At 38.0% G+C, this 21,105-nt stretch overlaps 1 protein-coding gene across 21 annotated transcripts in view; it reads right to left on the bottom strand.

The window, feature by feature from the left end:
* Positions 1 to 20,358, bottom strand: part of LOC127639549 (adhesion G protein-coupled receptor L3-like) — a 296,527-nt gene extending 276,169 nt beyond the window's left edge. For all 21 annotated transcript variants that reach the window (XM_052123117.1, XM_052122957.1, XM_052123044.1 and 18 more), the window contains exon 1: positions 19,859 to 20,358. The gene's annotated coding sequence lies outside the window, so the exon portion shown is untranslated. The remainder of the gene's footprint in view (positions 1 to 19,858) is intronic.
* Between the last annotated feature and the right edge of the window lie 747 nt (positions 20,359 to 21,105).

Consider the following 21,105-nt stretch of genomic DNA (forward strand, 5'->3'; position numbering starts at 1 on the left):
ACAAGATGAGAATGCATTCTTGCATTCAAGCACAGCTGGATGGAGCATGTCTCTTCAGTTGTGTTTTTTGAAAATACAAACAACGTTTAAATTGACACAGCGACTTAAAAACAAGTGAGATGCTCCAATTCGTGTGTCTGACACGTGTTCATTAACGCATCCTTAGAAAATACCTTTTAATAAATCTCTCAGACAGACTGACAAATTCAAATGATTGCTGTGAACTGTAGGTCAATTATAAGCTTATGTTCAATAATTTGGGAATATACAACAACATAAACAATATATTGCCTTCTAAAGCCACTCTCGTATTGTCTTGTCAATGCTTTACTTGCCTGCCACAATAATGCAATGCATTTTAATAGTCTGAATTATTATATGTATAGTTATGTAAATATAAATATAACTTATTGTATTGTAATATATTGTTTTATTGCTATTTGAGGGCCATTCTCAGCAAATATGTATGTTATGCAATTAATTTGATTCATTAATCACCATATCATGCAATTAATTCAATGAAAACTTTTAATCAAACCAATTTATATATATATATATATATAAAATACCACTAATACCACTTATAACAAAACTCATTGAGCCTCATTCATAAAACTGTAAAATGGGAGTTATTGGGAGTAATTCGTCCTTAAAATGGACTTTCCCAAAAACGTTGCTCCTGATTCACAAATGCAGAATACTTTATCATAATCCATGCCCATGAAAACACCATACGAGGAAGGTAGAAGGAAGACTTGTAACAAATGCCCTTAACATCTACAGAACAGAAAATATATATATATATATATATTATGAATGAAGTGCATTCACATCATAAAAATTTGGATTTAGCAAACACAATAGCATCTCAATAAAAGTGAGTAGCTAACTGTCATTGAATGCTTTTGCTGGATTGTTGTTAGCAAACATGGACATGTACGGTTTTCTCCTCATGGGTTCCAAGGGCGCATGTTCAGTCACAGGCTCGTGGCTATCAGTTGGCAGGTATTGCAAGAGAATTTATTTTTGGATATAATCTGAGCTTTCACTACTATTTTAGATCAAAATCAGTTTTATGGGGTCTAGTCCGGTTTTTGAGTGGACAGTTCTGTTTCAAGACGCATTTTCTAGGTCCACTTGCAGTTTCGTGACGATGGAAATCTGGAAACTGTAAATGGCTAGTATAGTCTACTTCAAGTCACCTAACATTGTACATTTATGAATGGCTTTGGGTGTCGGAGAAATCACACTGCCAGTGCGATGTAGGCAATCTTTTCCCTACACTTAAATTAGTTGACGCTCTTCAAAACAGAACATCTTTTCATTTGTCATTTCAAAGCACAATTCAAACAGTAGGAAGAGGTCATTCAGCGCATTCCGTCTATGATACGTGTTTTACATCATACAGCGACAATATATATATATATATATATATATAGCTTATGTACTGTACATTTACACATTCAGTATATTGGCATCTGTAAACATTTAAAAGAAAAGTGATTATTTGAATAGTTCCTTTACCTAAGACCTAAAAGGCCTGACCACCAATTAGCATGAAGAAGACTGTGAAGTGTGTGCATGCAAGCACGTGTGCATCAGTATTCCTCTGAGGATGTGTTCTTGTATTACATATTCAGGGCCGAACACGCATTCTGAATGTGCCATAAATTAAGTTCTTTGAGGCCTGCGACCTACGTGTGCTGCCTCATTACCAGGGCTAACCTCTCCTGAGTCATGAAAAAAACAAAATGCAGATTGCAGACAAAATCTGCTCTAAAAACCCTGACCATGGCCATATGTGTCAGGACTAAACTTACAAGGCATAAAAATGAGTTTCTGAGGACAATGAGAATTTAGACAGTTTAGCACTGCCATGATGCATCCATGTCATCCACACTAAGCATCTGTCGATAAATGCACTTATTTCAAGATGCAAGAGACACATTTTTAGTTACAGAACTCAAAATCTGATGGACACGGTGAGTATTTTACAACAGGAGAAAGAGATTATAAATAGAAGGATTAGTAGTCAGCATTTAGTATATTCCTGATTCCTCTGCCATTTCCCCTCAGAATTAATGGCGCACTTTCAGAACGCTTCCTTTTTTGCTCGTAAAGAATGTTTCACAAACACACTCATGCAAAGAAAAAATGAAAGAGCGAACACACATTGGCTTTCATGCTTCCAGAAATCCACAGAGCAAAATCTCGCAAGACATTGAAGGGATAACAACAGCTTACTGTTCGGTGAAAGAAATACTTCAAACACACACACACATTGTGTCAGTCATAAGAGTATCTGTACTGCACAGAAGCGATTTGGAAGTTCTCACCAGTCACCATGATGTGTGTGTTCAGCATGTATCTTGGTTTGAGGTAGTCACTCACTGTTATTCAGATTGGGTGCATAACTTGCATGATTTCATGGATGACCACAATGATGTCCGCAAAGAGTTTTCACCCATGGTAACACGTTACCTGATTAGAATCAATCATCAATAATAGAGGTTGACCAGTTAAACGGTTAAAAATAGAGATACGAATAACAGAAAATAGAGGTTGAAAGTTATTGGATTTTGACGATCCCAATAACTAAGGTGGTGGAAATAGTCGATAACGGAGTAATCCTTAGATAGTTTTTAAAATCGATTTACTGAATGGACAGACATAGAGACTAAAAGAGTCAACAGTGAAATAATTCCCAGATTCACTTTATTGTGGAACTAAGATTTGGTGCATAACCTTTAAACATAACACTGGGGAATCTTATTTGGAAATGGCTTTGCCCCCAGCTGGGAGCACAAACCGATAAGGGAAATACAATGTCTTCTCTTACAATCATGTACAACATATTAAAATATATAAAAACTATAAAGTAAATGGTCTGCACTTATATAGCGCCTTTTTAACCTTAGTGGCATTCAAAGCGCTTAACACTGTTACTCATTCACCCATTCACACACACACACCAATGACAGCAGAGCTGCCATGCAAGGTGCTAGCCTGCCATTGGGATCAACTTGGGGTTCAGTGTCTTGCCCAAGGACACTTCGGCATGTGGAGTCGTGTGGGCTGGGAATCGAACCACCAAACCTGCAATTAGTGGCCGACCCGCTCTACCACCTGAACCACAGCCGCCCCAGTAACATTGTCATATAACAAATATGAGCAGTAATTCACTTCAAGTCGATCTTCAGTGATTGCTTGTCATAAATCGCCAGTATTCTGGTGATTCGGTATTATAAAAACAGATTTTTTTCCTTTCTTAGGGACACTATCAAAATTAGCATTAACCCAACAATCAATAATGGTTATATAAGTAAACGTTCAATAATGTCCATGGCACTGATTACTCGACAAACCCGATATAACAGAAGATATGCATTATCCACTTTCAAGGCGGTTTCAATGCCAATGTTTAATTTCAGAAAACTATCGGCAAACATTGGAGTAATGTCTGCTGATAACGGTAGTTCCAAAATTAGCTATAAGCACAGGTTTATTTAAAAATTTAATTATATATCGGTCGACTTCTTACAGAAAATTCGCATTATCCATTTAAAATGCTGTTGGAAAAATTACAAATTGTAATCGGTTAAGTGCAGTTATCGGCCAATGCTGATAATCCAAAAAAACTCCTAGTTTTAATTTTGGCCATTAAACGATAGTTTCAAAACTAGCTATCAGTGTGACTCCAGACAGGTCTCCTAAGCAACCAAATTGGTCCGGTTGCTAGGGAGGGTAGAGTCACATGGGGTAACCTCCTTACTAAAATGTGGTTTGTTCTCGGTGGGGCTTGTGGCGAGTTGGGCGTGGATGCCGTGGTGGATGGTGCAAAGCCTCCACACGCGCTATGTCTACGTGGCAACGCGCTCTACAAGCCACATGATAAGATGCGCGGGTTGACTGTCTCAGAAGCGGAGGCAGCTGGGATTCATCCTCCGCCACAAAGATGGAGGCGAATCTCTAAGTTACCACGAGGACTTAAAAGCACATTGAGAATTAGGCATTCCAAATTGAAAAAAAAAAAAGCTATCGGCAACAATTTATTATCATTTACTCACCGTTATTCCATCCTAGAAATGAATGACTTCCTTTCATCTGCTAAATTTTAATTACGATTTTTAGAAGTCCATACAAAGTGAATGGGTGCCAACATTTTGAAGCTCCAAAAATCACAAAAGTCAGCAAAAAGTAATCCATAAGACTCCAGTGGTTAAATTAATGTCTTCAGAAGAGATATGACCGGTGAGGGTGAGAAACAGATCAATATTTACGGTCCTTTTCACTATAACTTCTCATCCCTGTTCAGTCAATCTCAACTTAAACATTCACTTTCATATTGTTCTTCTTGTGTTTTTGGTGATTCACATTCTTCATGCATAACACCCCCTACTGGGCAGGGAGAAGATCTTGATCTTTTTCTCAACCACACCAATCATATCACTCCGGAATTCATGGGTTAAAACACTGGAGTCGTATGGATTACTTTTATGATGCATTTAAGTGCTTTTGGAGCTTCAAAATTTTGGCACCCATACACTTGCATTGTATGGACCTACAGAGCAGAAGTATCCTTCTAAAAATACATAATTTGTGTTCTGTGGAAGAAAGGAAGTCATACACGTCTGGCATGAGGGTGAGTAAATAATGAGAGAAATTACATTTTTGTATAAACTATTCATTTAATACATTTTGCTATGTTCAAAATGTGTATTATCCAATTACAAGGCTGTTGGAAGATACTAGAAAATATGACCTATTTTAATCAGCTAAGCATAAGAAACTAGTGGCAATCTATTGCTGTCAATTTCTGCTGCTGTTAACCGACAGTTTCCAAAAGTAGCACTCTGTCGGCAAAACCGATATATTGATCGACCTCTAAAAGAAAATTGCAGTTCTGAAAATAACCAAATATAGGCTGATTAATTGGCCTGACTAATATTTCAGTCTATCACTAATCCAAAACCTGTGCGTGTGTGGATGAGTTGAGACAAGCCCAGACAAAAAAAATTAAAAATATTTCTCTGACATCAGCTGTGTCTCTCTCTAAAGTCTTTTAACATCGAGGATTATGGGTATACCCTCCTTATGGCAGCGCAGCTGAATGCTCCCGGTGGGCAGCACCCCTGCACAGGGTGTGCGTGTGTGTGTGTGTGAACTGGAATTGATTTGATAATCCTCTTCATTATTGAGAGAGAAAATACGGGTTATTAGCATGAACAAAAGAGGGGTAACAGACAGAGAGGATGAGTGCCACACCAGTGCCACACCTCTCTGCATAACCCTCATCCCTCCATTCCAAAAAAAGACAAGCTTGTGACTCATCCGCAAGTTTTGCAGCTTTCTTCTTTTCCTGCTTAAAGTTTTCGTGTTTTGTTTGAAGCTTTTAAGGGATCAAACTGTCACTCTGTTCATTCTCTTGCTTTCTTTCAGCGTTCAGCATTGCGTGTAGGGTGGAATTGTTGATGTCTCAAGCGCACCACTTAAACCCAAATAAAAGGCTTCTGAAATCTCCTATGACAGTCGCACTGTTCCTGAACCTATTGAGCTGCCTCTAGACAGCATTTTCATTCATTTTACCTCACGTTAGGGATGGGGATCGTGAGGAACTTAACGGTTCCAGTTCCATTTGCTCTTAATAATTGCAATTCCATAACAGTTCCATTAACGATAATTACTTTTGAGGAAGAAATATTTTCAAAGATGAAATGCAATTTTTCCATTTATTGATTTTCTTTTAAAAGTAATAAATAATTTCAGAGTACGTCAGATCAGATATATCAAATCAAATATAAATCTAATACAGTTCTTACAAAAAAGACTGTTTAATGACCTTTCAAAGACATTTTGGACGCATAAACAATCCAATAATTGATTCAAATGGACCAGATCATAAGAATCAATAGTTCAGAAATCGGACTACGCTGGTTACGCTGTGGATTCAAAAGAACCGGTCATTAGACAGGGTTTCTGCAGGTTCTATGAAGCCAAAGTTAAGACATTTCAAAAAAGACCTTTTTAAGACCAACTAAAGGAAATGTAAGTAATAGATCCAATATCAAATATCTATCTAAATTCATATTCAATATCTCATCGCATATTTCTCTAAATGAAAATGCCTAGGGAGCACAAGAACAGTCATACTCAACACAGTAGTAACACTTCAAAGTTTAAAAGCCCAATTTAACAGATCTTAATAACTGATTAAAGGGGTCATGAAATGAGAAATCAAAATTCCCTTGATCTTTTGACATATAAGAGGACATTGTACTATAAGTTTCAGAACTCAAAACTTTCTCATTAGTCTAAAAACAGCTTATACTGAAGCCAATCTGCCAAAACGACTTTATTACGTAATAGTTTGGCTAAACACCGCCTCTGCAGAAGATGATCAACGCCTGCTTCTACATCACTGCCTGTTTAGCCCCGCCCACCAATTCACGCATGTAGTAGATAAATAACAAGAGAGGCAAACGCAGGTCTACGCAGTGCAATGCCATGTTGTGGAAAAACACCGTCTTTGCATTGCCTTCCTTCTGGATCCCAACATCGGTCTGGAGCATATAAAAAGTTATTTTCTTTTGTTACAAGAACCTTCCTATAATTCTGCAGTCTAAATCCATTGTCCTAGATTAACCAATAAAACTTGTTTTACTACTCACTTTTGGCGCCCCTCTGTGGACATTACACCCAGAAACTGGAGCTGACACGTGCCCATACGTTCAACAACACTTCAGCTTTGGCCTCGAGGGCAGATGTTCAAATTGCGTTAAGCACAAGAGTTCAGCTTAAAAACTTTCGACCTACTGTCGCCGAATTATTAGTAAGACCCATCTGACCATGCAGCAACATTTTGCATAACCGAAAATTTGCAATACTCGAAAATTTTGTTTCTCCTGGTATATCACCCACCTCATAACACGTGATATAGAAAACACATTTTCTGCTACATCTCTCTCAATTTCTCTCAACCTCTCTGACTGTGGATGAGTCAGGAAAACAGAGCTATGGGACCAACACCGCATACAGATTTAGCCTCACAGACACTAGCCCCTATGGACTGACCAATGTCACCTAACAAACGGATACGATGCATGAACCCCACTGGGCTCAAATCCGACACTGCGGAAAGAGAAACGAAGAGAGGGAGAGACACACACACACACACAGAGAGAGAGAGAGAGAGAGAGAGAGAGAGACAAGAAGCAATGGAGGGAGATAGAGATGAGTTGTTGCGTTCGAGGCTAGTTCAAGCGTAAATAAACACCGAGTCCTCCACAGTGAAGGCCTAGAATTGCTATAACACACACACACACACACACACACACACAAACACACACACACACACTCTCTTACCTAGCTATCTAAATGAGGACACCAGGGACACTAGTAGAGGTCTTGGCTCTTTTGGTGCACTAAGCAAGATACCAAATAAAGTTATAGTTCTTTCTTTTGAATAAGTGTAAGATATGGTGTTAGTCTAGTGCAGTGGTTCAAATTTTTTTTTAATCATTTTTAAATTGAATAATATTATGTAACTACCCTTAAAAAAAAGTGTATAATTCTGGCAAACTAGGCGCAAACTTGCCACTTATTATTGTCACATACAAATGAGCTTGTGATTCGCCACAAATGTTTGGAGCTCTTCGCCGGTAGTGGTGAACCTCTGGCAAACATATGGCAACAATGGACAATTTGTCGTAAGTTTGTCACAAACTCTCAATTTTTGTAAGGGTAACTATGTAATAACACATAGTTTAAGGAGTAGTTAACCTAAAAATCCAAATTCTGTCATAATTTACTTGCCCCCATGTTGTTCGCAGTGGTACGCGTTTTCACATAAGAACTTGGGTTGCAGTTAAGTGAAAAATTGCTTTTTCTTCTACTGAAATTTGAGGTTGTTTCTCACCATAACCTAACAAATGCTTTCAAAGACTTGAAATATGACGTACAAGCTGTATACACTACTTTTGTGATATTTGTGGGTCCTTTGTGAGAATCTCTGTGAATTTGTGGTAAAAGTGGCTTTGAAACCTCTCAGTATCGATTAAATCATGAGCAATGACAGCCATCAGTATCTTTCCTTTCTGATTGTAAAAGGTATTTTAAATCATATTCGGGGCAGCTTTTGGACAGCAATTCCCTTTGTCTTCTGAAAATGTATTTGCATAATCCTCATGGGTTCTCAACACTTATAGTAGAATTATGCATTTTTAGCTACTACAAGTTACACTCGGATGTTAATGTTAGCTGTTGCACAATCGATATAAACAAAATGTATACCTTTCTACCTACAAAACAGATTAAAATAAATCAAAGAATGTAATTTACTTACACCACTTCTCACTGGTGTGACCTTCGAAACAATGCGATGAAGAGTTCAAACACTTAATGGGCATGTTTTTTTTGTAATTTGATTATCTCGATCGGTACGGCACTATTATCATCCATTTGCCTCTTTTGGATTCTATTAAAAGAGATTTCTTTTTTAAACTGGCTATCTGTAGCAATGAGGGAGGTCACAGGAGCAGGATCTAAACGCAGCTACTTTAATAACAATAAAACAGAAAACAGGGCAGGATAAACGTGGAAACAGAACAAGAAAAGGAACCAGGAAGTAAAACAATTATAAACAAACAGGACTGGAATCGGCGCACGAACAGGGGAGAAAAATTAACAACCGACAAAGGAGAAAAACAGGGCATTATATACATGAGGGATAATTAGGTAAATAACACACAGGTGAAAACAACAGGGAACAGCTGGAAGTGATAAGAGCAGGGTATTATGGGAAGTGTAGTCCGGGATGACACGGGTAAAACATGTATAAACAGATTTTTTATTTAAATTCAAAAATATATCAAACGAAATACTGTATCCCGCTAATGAGGCAAATTTGCTATGAAATCTTGATTTTCGTGCTTGTAAAAATGCTCCTCTACCAAAATCCGATACCATCTCACTTACAAATGTATTACGTAAACATTCAGCCCACAATGTAAAATCATATTATGTCCTCCTAGTGAGATTATTTAACTGCAAAAGCTGCAATTTAATGAGATAAATATATAGTTTGCATGTAATTCAAATGTGTGCGCTTGTGCATGTGTTGACAGTGTTGCGTTGACGCCGGTTGCTCATACCTGTTAGAGCCCCTCCGTGGCTCATACAGGGAAAACACCGTCATGAGCATCGCACGCTCTGTTTGTAGCAGATGACCTTTGAAAGAGCGCAAATTCACGTTGTAGCATGAGGCACATACAGAGTACATACTTATTTCATTAAAGAGCAGCCTTTTGTGGTTTAATAATGACTTTGAGTCACGTAGCGAGTGGGAATCTGCAGTCATAAAGTCAGAGCTCCTTACAAAACAATACAGAAGCACTTCAAAATAAAAGTCCCTTCAAAATAAAAGCTACATTTATGAGAAAAAAGTATGACAGAAATACATCACTACTGTAAAGTTATATAATATTCACTGTAGTACTACTACTACTACTAATAATAATAATAAAAAAAAAATCTGTAGTAATTCTATTATATTTAAGCAGTATCTGACATCTGTGATGTTCTGTTATGCAGCACTTTATTTGATAAAAAAAAAAAACAATATTATGTTCAAAATTAATTGTTATATTTTCATTTGATTAAAGTTTTAATGAATTAATTTATTTCAACACCATTTTGATGATAAAATTGAAATAAACTGTTGATATGGAATTTCGGAGTCTGTACATGTACACATTCTCAAATAAATTTGATCAGGACATCCCTTATATATTTATTTTATTTGCAACACAATTTAGACAAAAAAGACAAATTTTTGTGGACAATACAGACAAATGGAGATCAGGATAGGATGATACCACAAACAAAGCAGGTGTTTTGGCACCGCCCACCACAGTAATGGTTTTTCAGGCTTGGGTAAGAGACTGATTTAGTTAATTAAACTGAATGCAAATGGAGACATTTAGCTGCTGTCCCTACTTACAAATTGCTATGCTAAGCACCAAGCAGAAGTCAGCGATCATATACTGGACACATACATTCAACACAATTCCACATATTAAATAACATCAATCAATAAAGCACACATACACATGACGCAAACCACACACACATACATATACACACACAAACATCTTCTGCAATTGTCTGATGAGCACCGGTCAATTTTGGCAATAATTGCACAAACCTTTCTACCATCAATGACTGAATTAGCTTCAGTTTGTCATGTGCAAGAAGCGTGCTCCACTTGTCCAGTGTCATTAACCTTATAAATATGCAAACACGAATGTTAACCCAGGGCTTGCAATGTACCGTTTGAAATCCTGAAACCTGATTACCCAACATGAATTACTAACCCAGAGTAAAGGATGAACGGTGCGATAGAACAAGACAACCCAGGGTTACGTTAACTCAGGGTTAACCACTTCAAGTGGGAAAAGCATAATAGAGTGTAACAGTGTAGATCCAAAAGAAAAAATCTGATTGATTTAATTGGTAATGAGACAGTGAGCTCCAAGATTGTAAATCAATATTGTACCTTATGTTGAAATATTTGGTGTGCATTATTCAATTTATAAGAAATTGTGTTTAGGAGAGTAATTCCTGGTAAAGAACTACACTACCCTATGATCCTGAAAATTATTGCCCAATCAGAGAATCGCAGCCAACAAAGTGCGCCAAACAAGCTCTGCAGTGAACGACCACTCGCATGACATGCTGTAAATAACTAAATAAATTCAGTCTTCCTAGACTCTCATATCTCAGTAATTAGTGCTAAAATATATTGCTTTTGTACTTAGCGTCTACAACTTTAAATGAATAGTTTCATATTTTCCCATTGTTTTTAATTTGATTACGTCATTTGCAATGCTTCATTGGATTGTAGTTCATTCCCATTTGAAAGATGTTATGTACACAGTCCTGTACCTTTGTCTTTTTGTCTGATTTGTTTGCTTCAAATGAAAGTTTGGCCGTGGTTCAAATTGGAGCTGGTTGGTTTGTTTCATGGCTGGGAACTTCCTGTACCTTTGCTTTTTGACTGATTTGTTTGCTTCAAATGAAAGTTTGTATGGCTATGGTTCACCTTGGAGATGGTTGGTTTGATTCATGGCTGGTAACTCTGTTTATTAAGATTTTATGAAGTCCTTATGGAAGAAAGTCATATGAAAAACACTTCCAATGAATGGTATGAGCCAAAAACAAAACATTGTGTTTTTTCCAATCATCCCATCTATTAATCTGACATCCATTTTGGGTTTAGAGCTTGATCGCTCTTAATAAAGAGCTTGTATGCAAAATCTGAGCTTTGGTTATTTCATATTACAGGGCTATATTTATTTGTTTACAATAATATTCTGTTATAAAAGCGGTACTTTGGCGATACTTTGACATTTCAACTCTACTGCGAGCAAGCCTTGTCCAAAAGAGCAGCAGAAATATAACATAGCCAAGACTTTTCACCAAAAGTCAGCAGATATTCTTCTCTCAGAAAGCCACTGTCTGCTGAAACAAAAGCTGTCTGACTGTGTTTATAAATCTCAAAGATATGTTGCTTTATCAGTGTGTGAAGGGAGTTGAAGCTAGCTTAGTGTCCTTGAGCTGAATGCCAGCAACATCTTATCCTCCTCGCAAACTAGCTCCAAACATCCTCACAACTGATTCCAAGCCTATGAATTACATCAAAAACAGTCCAGTGAAACGAGCCAATCTGCAGTTCACATCACCACAATGCAGAGCCATTATCTAAAAGAGATAAAGGCTTTCTCATTTAACGGTTTCCATTGGGAGAAATGAGTGTGATGTGCACTCCAGGCCGTTGGTATATCAAGAGCACGAGTATTGAAGAGGGAACAACATAATGTCCTTCCTGCCTGCAGACGACACTTATTATGCATTAGCTTAGCATAGCCGTGAAGTTAGCCAAGGAAGCTAATAGAAGAGCCTGTCTCTTCCCATCATGCTACAGTGTGGTTGGTTCAATCCACAGAATAAAATCAAGCAATGCAGGCACTCTTAGAGATGCAAGTTAGCATGTATCAGAAAGCTGTTTTGGTAAGTTTTAGCAGCCAATAAGATTGATCCATATGGCTACAGTCAACACTGTTTTTAACGAGTCTGTCACAGCCGGGCTGTGAGTTTAACTGCCTAGTTAGAAATCACCCTCATTAGGGCACAAAACACATGGTGGCCAATTGAAAGGAGTGGGGCTTTCAACGCACAAATTCATTTCATGAAAATGTATTAGCAGATTAATCTGTTTTCTGTGGCCAGTAGGTGGAGCTGTCAGCAAACTGGTTAGGTTGTGCATATCGTTTGCCAAAGTGTTGGCAAGATAAAATGTGACTTTGATTTGTAATTTTTAATGTGATTCCACAAAATGTGCACACACAAAAATAAATAAATGAAAACCCAACTAATGTAAAGTTTGTTAAAAGGCTTAATTGGTTATAAAAATGGTGTGAAAACTGGATTTACAAAATAAGTAGCGATTCTTTTTCCCTCAGATATATTTATTTTTTAAAATACAGGAAAACTGAAGCCTTAAATAGAAGCATGTATAGCTGCTGCAGCAAATTTGCGGCCAATGAGATTGCTCCATATGGAAACAGTCAACGCTGCTTTAACGAATCGCAGGGCTTTGTGTCGCCCAGGTTATAAATCACCCTTATTAGGGCACAAAGCACATGGTGGCCAATAGGAGAGCACAATCTCTTAGGGCCTAGCAGAAGCAGAGAAGCTCAAATTAATTTCAGGTGCTCAGAGAAATCTTTTAGAAAATCACAACATATATAAGATGAAAAAGCAAGATACAGCAAGCATTTTCAAGGCATCAGTTCAGTTGACAGGAAGATAAAACGAGAAAAGCAATATCTCACCTGCACTTCATGGGAGTAAATAGCAGATCGCTCTTACAAAGGAAACTCAACTCTCATTCCATGTGAAGTGACAATCTAACAGAGTTATTGGATCACTATAATAAACCGCTTTCAACATCTCAGCCAACACCTGCACAGACACAAGCCAAAGAGATCTATAACATTAGTATTCTTATTCTTCTCAATGGCAGTTGCTCAGCTGGCGTATGCACCCCTAAAATGCATGTAACCTGCTAAGTACAATCTTTGCTCATAGGGATTGGCTGAGTTTGGAATGGCATACTTTGTTTCTGAGCCAATCATCTGAGCCATGAATGTCATGTGACTAATTAATCATGTGACAGGATGCATCAAAATTTAAAAAAAACAAAACCACTGAATATTTTTGGAGGGTGAAAATCTTGAAAATCTTGGCCGAAAATGTAAACAAAAAACATTCATTTAAAATTTGATAACTGAAACACAGAAATGGTGGCGTTTGTGTCACATTGTGTCCTAGTTTAATTACATTTAATGTAAACACTGAATGTTGATTGACGATATACAGTAGGTGTCCAATCCGGCCTGTACAAAATTCCACACAGTCTCGTGCATAGAGAAACTCAGTTCATTGCTCCTCAATCATGCCAAAAATTACAACACAAACGATGGATGGATCCAATAAATATTAGAAACAGAAAATGTGCATTTGTCCTGCATAATGTCTATATTTCCTCCTTGTTAATGGCCATACCCCCCTCAGCTGTCACAGAAATGCAAACAGTACATATGTAAAAAAAATATTAAAATATTTAATGTTGAAATGTGTAACAAAAGTAATGTATTAAAAGTAATTACTTTAATTCAGAGTCAGTAACTATAATCTGATTACATAAATGTAACTTTGAAAGTAATTACATTACAGAGGCTAACTGCTTAGCAATTAAATTACCCACAACACTGTTGTTAAACACTGTACAGATATGCTTTAAGTCAAATGTCAGTTATGTAAAATAATATATCAATATTTTAGAAATATCAGTGGAGAGATACAGTATACTTTTCACCCACAGAATGGTGGTTACGTTTAATGGAATATTACGGGTTTAATACAAGTTAAGCTCAATCGAGAGCATTTGTGGTATAATGTTGATTACCACAAAAAATTATTTTGAATAGTCCCTCATTTTCTTTAAAAAATTAAAAACCGAGGTTACAGAAATGTCCTTCTGGCAAGTCATTCACTGTCGGCCATCTTTGGAATACTCCCGGGAAACTATTTCCAGTCATGCCAGTGTAGCTCCTATCTACTTGGGGGAACATTAAAAATAAACAAAAACGGTTGGCCAAGATTACGATCAAAGAGCATCTTTTAAATCAGCAGTAAAATCTGACAAAACTGTCATGAATTGTGATTCTTTACCTCTTTATTACGCTAAAAACTAAATTTTTCTGGCTTGTATATCTAATGCGCATGTGCGTTCTTGAGATAATTGACAGGCAACATCTGTATCTAAAAGGTGATTGGCTCTTTGACCTGTAAGGTGGTACTTGTTGATCGTTGGGTGCTTAGTGCTCCTTGATTGATTCCAGTTTTTTTTCATTCATTTTAATGGAAGTGGCCCGTCTCTGCTAAACAGTCTCTAGTTACAGTAAGGCACTTACAATGGAAGTGAATGGGGATAATTTTTGTAGGGTTTAAAAAGGCAGAAATATGACACTTGTGATTTTATTAAAGCACTTCATTCCACTGATAAAACGTTATTATATATTTCAGCTGTAAAGGTGTTTAAATCGTTGGTTTATGGTTTACAGATTTAAGTTGTCAAGGCAACAAAGTTATACAATTGGATATAACTTTTCAAAGAAAAGGTTAGCAAGCAATTTTATCACACTAAAATCATAACACACATATTGTTTACTTCTTGTGGCTAGGGATGCCATGTTTTTTTGATGGTGATATTACCATCTTGAAGAAAATAAATAAATATGGTTTACCAGTTTTTCACAAAAAAACATTCCAACATAAAGAACTAGCAACAGACTATAAAATACTATCCAAAACACCTTACAAATAAACCTGTGGACTATGCATAAAAATGGGAACACTGCTCACAGAAGGCAATTTACTGTCTGATAATGACAAAAATGTACGTTTATTGTTGAACGTAGTGAATTTGTACAGAAGCAATGCTTTAAATATTGAGGATGAAGACGCAACTTTTCAAAGTTTACTTGCTGATAGTAACTACACGCAAATGCACCGAGCGCTGTCAGCATGCTAAACATTACAAAAAGTAGCATCACTTGAAAATCACCACAGCTAAAAATATTAAACTTACTATTCCTAGGAATTAAAGGAATATTCCTTTAACATCTACCAGCAGATGCCACACCTTTACACAAACGCGCAATCACACACAAGAGAGTGTTGCATCATGTCGAACAGTCTGTCCGTGAGACTTTGGTCACAGCATAACACATCCTGATCAGGGTGTGCACTAACACACATACATAAGCGACTGGCAATGCAGGTCAAACCCTTGACCCAATAGGTATTGATTAACGTATTGCGCTGATTTAATTTGAGACCAGTCGGGGTCAAAGGATCATATGGCAAATCCATCAACCCTCAGAGGAGCTGCCGGAAATGCAGAAAAATATGAAGTATAAAGTTTGCGGTGGGGGTCCATAAGAGGTGTGATTGAGAAAGAGTGACTGAACTAATCTTATTTAGACCAATTGACTAAGCATCCACACACACATACACATACACACACACACACACACACACACACACACACACACACACACACACACAGGAAGCCACTCAACAGTGCATTTCCCAAAGTCTTCGGCCTGTATCAAGTGACTCAAGCCGGTAGCCAGACTTAATGAGCAAACAGTGTTTTTCAGATTGGGAAAGTACTGCTAGGGCACATTGACGCTAACGTTATTACCACACAGACACACTCAGATAATGGCACTGTTGTTTACCTTGTGTTTGTGAGCATAGCTGGTTAGGATTAGGTCAACTAATGTGCTTTTGTGGTCATTCTGAAGGCTGTAAACACTAGATTCTCAACCAGATATCTACTCAAGGTCAATCTTTCTCATCCTTGAATTGTTTTTATATAAAGCAAAACACAAGGAGTACAGAAAAGGCATAACGCTACTCCTACAAAACAACTAAGCCATTTTTTACATTTGAAGATGTCCCAAAAGAGAGGTTTAGGTCAGATTTAGCTAACTTAGGAGGACATTTTCGTCCCTAAAGAAGAGCCAAGTAAACGCACACACACATAACATGACTGCTGCACTAGAACTAACAAGCACTGCAGAAAGACATGTTATGTTGTATGCAAAGCACAGGTTGATAAGCAGTGAGGCCGAAAGCATTAGAAGTCTTCACGGGTCCAAAAATGTTTGCCCGAACCCAAAGAGACTCGGAAATGTACTACCCAGACCCGAACCCGTCTATTATTTGAAAGCTTGGACCCGTACCCATGCAGAACCGAGAAATGCCGGACCCGAACCGGAGCCATCTATTTTTTGAAAGTTGGGACGCGGACGCGGCCGCGACAACGATTTCACAGCTGATTGCTATTAACAAGTTAATTTACAAGTTGTGAAAACTTTGTGTCTTACCTAATGTAACATTAGTAGCCTTCGCCGCTGTGCCTGGCCATGATGCATATAATCATCCTCCTTGCCAAGAAAATTGGTAAAAATACATCCAGGTTTTCTGTGATTCCTCTCTTGCTGATTGAAACCGCATAGCTAATCCACTCATTATTTCAGCTTCAAAAGTCCACTTGCTGTCACAGTGACGGATGACAAATGCGACAATTACAATCAGCTAGGCAGTTTTTTTGTATCTCGCATAAGATGACTTCGACTGTTTGCCCTTTTGAACTATAATAACGATTGCTCATTCATTGCCACGGCTGCTAACGTTAGCATTGCTAATTTGCTATTGTGTGCCTCAACTCTGCTCTGCCTCTGATGTCACTCAGCTCGTTGTGGCTTTGCACTTTTTTCACCTTATTTCTAGGCCCACACTTTCTCATCCTAATTTTACAATGTTGCAAGTTACAACACACACACACACACACACACACACACACACACACACACACACACACACACACACACAGCACTATCATCATCAGTGCTGTCTGATCACAGCCGGGTCTTCTCAGATTGATTCGGGTATTAAACATAACGATAAACAGAGCCGGGACCCGCAGCAATAGAACGGGACCCGACACAGTCACGGCTGACCGTATAAAATGTGGATCCAAAGCCGTACGGGTCCCAGGTCAGGTCTCGGTCTGGGTGGACCCATGAAGACCACTAGTGGCCATGCTGTTCAGGGATAATATCAACATTCCGGATGTCAGCGAGACAGACAGAGAGCTTTGTAAGCGCTGGTGGACGGACACACACACACACACATAAATTTATCTCACTATCTAAATAGGGACATATACGTAAGCGGTTTGTTTTGACTATATTTGCTACAGTCTAAATACCCCACACACACAAAATATATATATTTATATTTTATTTTAGAATAAATAAAGCCAAATTGGCTTTAGGGATTGTTTTTACAATTGAGGATGTCCAAAAATGTCCCCAAAGGGAGGTTTTGTCATATTTAGCTAACTTCTGGGGACACATTTGGTCACATTATAGCTAACAAGTAAAGTAGGACTGGCGATAAAACTATATCATTATATAGCGGGGGGAAAAATCCTAAACATCGATGATAAACTTTTGAGAAATTTTTTATGTTCTACATCTAGCCCATCGGCTCAGGTACGCGTTGCTAAAAACGCAAGCAGATCAGCAAATGTATACTTATAACTAGATAACTGTCATGAAATCAGCTGGTTAGGAAGTATTGGCAGACTAGTGGCTACATAGCCCAGCTGTCGTGGAAACCAGTAATGAGGCTAGGTAGCCACTCGCAAGCAGCTAGCCATCTAGCTAATATGATCCTCTACCAAAAATCGAGAGTTCTGACAATCTTTCTGCAGACTTGTCGCTTGCAAATGCGATTCACCACAAATCTTTGCCAGAAGATTTTGCATCTCTTCACCGGTAGTTGTGAACCTGCAGCAAACCTTTGACAAACAAGACAGCAGTGACAACACTGTAATGGCTGAATACATCAACACCATTGCTGCTTAGCCTATTTATTTACTATTCAGTTAAATGCTTTTTTCATGATCCATATCGCTGTCACAGGCAAGATGTCTTCTTCATGTGATGTTTATTGGCGGTTGGCAGTCCGTCAGTACCGCCACCTACTGAGCTGAACTGAGGAGCGTCACAAGAAAATCTTTCAGTGGATTCAAACGTCCGCTGAAGACGATGAAACTGGCAAAAGGCTTGGAGTCTAACAAGCATGTGGAATACATTTCCCATTAATGGTATTAAATGTATATTGTGATATATATCGATATCGAACGTATGAAACAAATATCGTGATGATATTTTGGTCATATCATTAGTATGCATGCACACACACATACATACATACATACATATACATCCGGTAAACATTCATTTATAAATGGAATTATATTGTATGAGGTAAAGTTCAATATTTTGTGCCAGAAGACAAAAAATCCAAAATGCTTTGAGCAATTCTTAGCTTCCTTGAAAAGTCCAAACCAAAAGCTTGTCAGCCAACAGCACACGTACATCACCCAGACGTCTACTTGATGTGTGTTTACGTCTAGAAGAGATATTGTTTAGGTTGTTTGCACATCTGCAATACGCCAAGAAGACCTCTCCTCTCGGTTGTCAATAAGACGACAACTCCATTATGCCTGAAGTATGGACATTTATATAGTCCCCTTTCAACAACAGAATATCTTCCGAAAACCCCCAAAGAGTTTAGATTGTAAATCTGATCTTTTTAAGATGTTTAGCAGATGTTAATTAGAATGAAAAGCTTTCCAGATGAAAATATCTCAAACAGACATCTCTGAGATGTGTGTGCGCTCTCTGGGATCCCTTGCAAACTCTGTTTCGAGGGAAAGCAATATGAACATGTAGCTGATAACTGACACTGTTTTTGACTGTTCAGGGCCACTTCCAAAACAGACACAGTTTGAACGTTTGTTCACTCTGGTGCTCAGGAGAGCTGGAATGTTCTGCTAAGAGCACTAGTTACTTCATGAATGCTCCAGGCATCAATGCACAACGCATTCACTTGCTCTTTCTCTAGAATGTCAAGCAGTTGCTTTAGGAGGAGAGCAAGCGTTCAGGTGAGACTAACAGAAGGGCTCCTAATGTCCCTTCAGAGGCTCCAGCTAAAGGCCAGCTCCATTATGCCTGAAGTATGGACATTTATATAGTCTCCTTCCAAAAACAGAATATCTTCTGACACTCCCAAAGAGCACAGAGGAACAAGTCCCATGTTAATTAAGATCCATTTTAAATGGCATTTTATCCGCACACTGCGGCAGTTTTCCCTGGTTCCCCTATGCGCAGTTGCGCGCTTCAGCCATCCAACGATAAACTCGTTGGGGTTTCATCCATACAAGTGCAATTACTGCAAATAGAAGTGAATTGGATTCATGATTACTAAAAGAATACCTAAAAACACCAATTCAGCAGCGCTGATGTACCGTGTAACGCAGAGGGCTAAATGCAAAATGAGCGCAATGAAGCCGCATGCACATATACCGAAGCATTGCGGTAAAAGTGCATAAACAACCCCAACCTCTCCACCACCTTAGAACTTGAAAGAACCACTTTAAGGCTAGATTAGAACCAGAGACAGATTCAGGAAAACCAACTACTGAGCAATAACCATGATCCACTTAATGCTGGTGATAATTATGATATTAGCAAGAATGGTGGATTGGAAAAGGAAAGGGACCCCAAAACCCGCACATGGATGATTTAATTACTTTTAAAGCAGGTGTTTAAACGAAATATTTTTCTGTCATTATATGGTTCATAAAACTTACCCGCGTCTCTGAGACCAACAGTGCAGCGTTTGGTTATGGAGGGTCTTTTTGCGCACCGGTGCGCGCAGACCGCACGCGCGTCTCCGGACACAAACGGTCTCTTTGACGCGATGAAAATCGTCCTTGTAGGGAAAATGGTGCTACTTTATTTCTCTTACGCAGAGACCTTTCATTCCTTGCAGTCCTCCAAGGTTACCTCCAATCGGACTCTCTCAGGGTCACCGATGTCCTGGTGTCTGATTATTTTACAGGGACTTCTCAGAAGGAATATAAAGGCTCCTTGTTTGGATCCCCATCAGCTGTCTGAGTGCCCCCTCGGCAGACATCCCGACCATCTTCCAAAGCAACATTTTTTTTTTTTTTAAATGTCAGACAGCAGGAAACATAGCCTATTTATGTACATCCACAGTTCTCCAAATGCATGTGTTCTCCAATAGACAGTGTGTTGGTGTAGTCCAGGTGCAGCTCCGGAAAAATGTGCCGATCTGAGCGCGGTGACAGTCCGATATCAGCACACACACCGAAAGAAATGTGGGCTGAAGGAAGGTTGCCAGATATTCCCGCGACAGCAAGTGCATCTATTTTCAATGGTTCATTAAAAAAAAAAAAAAAAAAAATATATATATATATATATATATATATATATATATATATATATATATATATATATATATATATATATATATCATATAGATGTAGTGCTGTCTGACAGTTCATTGACAAAATTCTAAAGGAATGCTAATGGAATTTCTGTCATAATTTGGAACCAATCCTAATGGGATGAACAGGAATGCACAAATAATAACAAGAATCTTATTGCTGAAACTGGAATGCTTTTATATGTTTCAGAATGTCAATATATCTACTGTAGTCAGATCTTTGTTGATTCCTAGAGGATTCTTGTTTCCCATACATAAATCTAATATATAGGCATAGATGAACAAATATAAAATTAGTGTTCATTTTTAGAACAAATACTTTATGTAAATATTCCACTAATATTTGGGAAAATATAAGTTACATATTTGAAAATGGCAATTTTTGTAGTATTTTGACACATTTTTCTCCATAAATGTATAAGCATGCAATGTTTTTTTTTTATATGTGGTTATATAGGCCTATGTGCTTTACATATATTGCAATATATCAGATTTCTGTATAGGGTTGATTACGATTGACTCCAGATTGCAATAGAAATTCAATTATCCTTCTTTTCAAGTTTTTCGATAAAGATATCATCTATGTGA

Source organism: Xyrauchen texanus, chromosome 1 (genome assembly GCF_025860055.1).
Source record: "Xyrauchen texanus isolate HMW12.3.18 chromosome 1, RBS_HiC_50CHRs, whole genome shotgun sequence".
Taxonomy (NCBI): Eukaryota; Metazoa; Chordata; class Actinopteri; order Cypriniformes; family Catostomidae; genus Xyrauchen; species Xyrauchen texanus.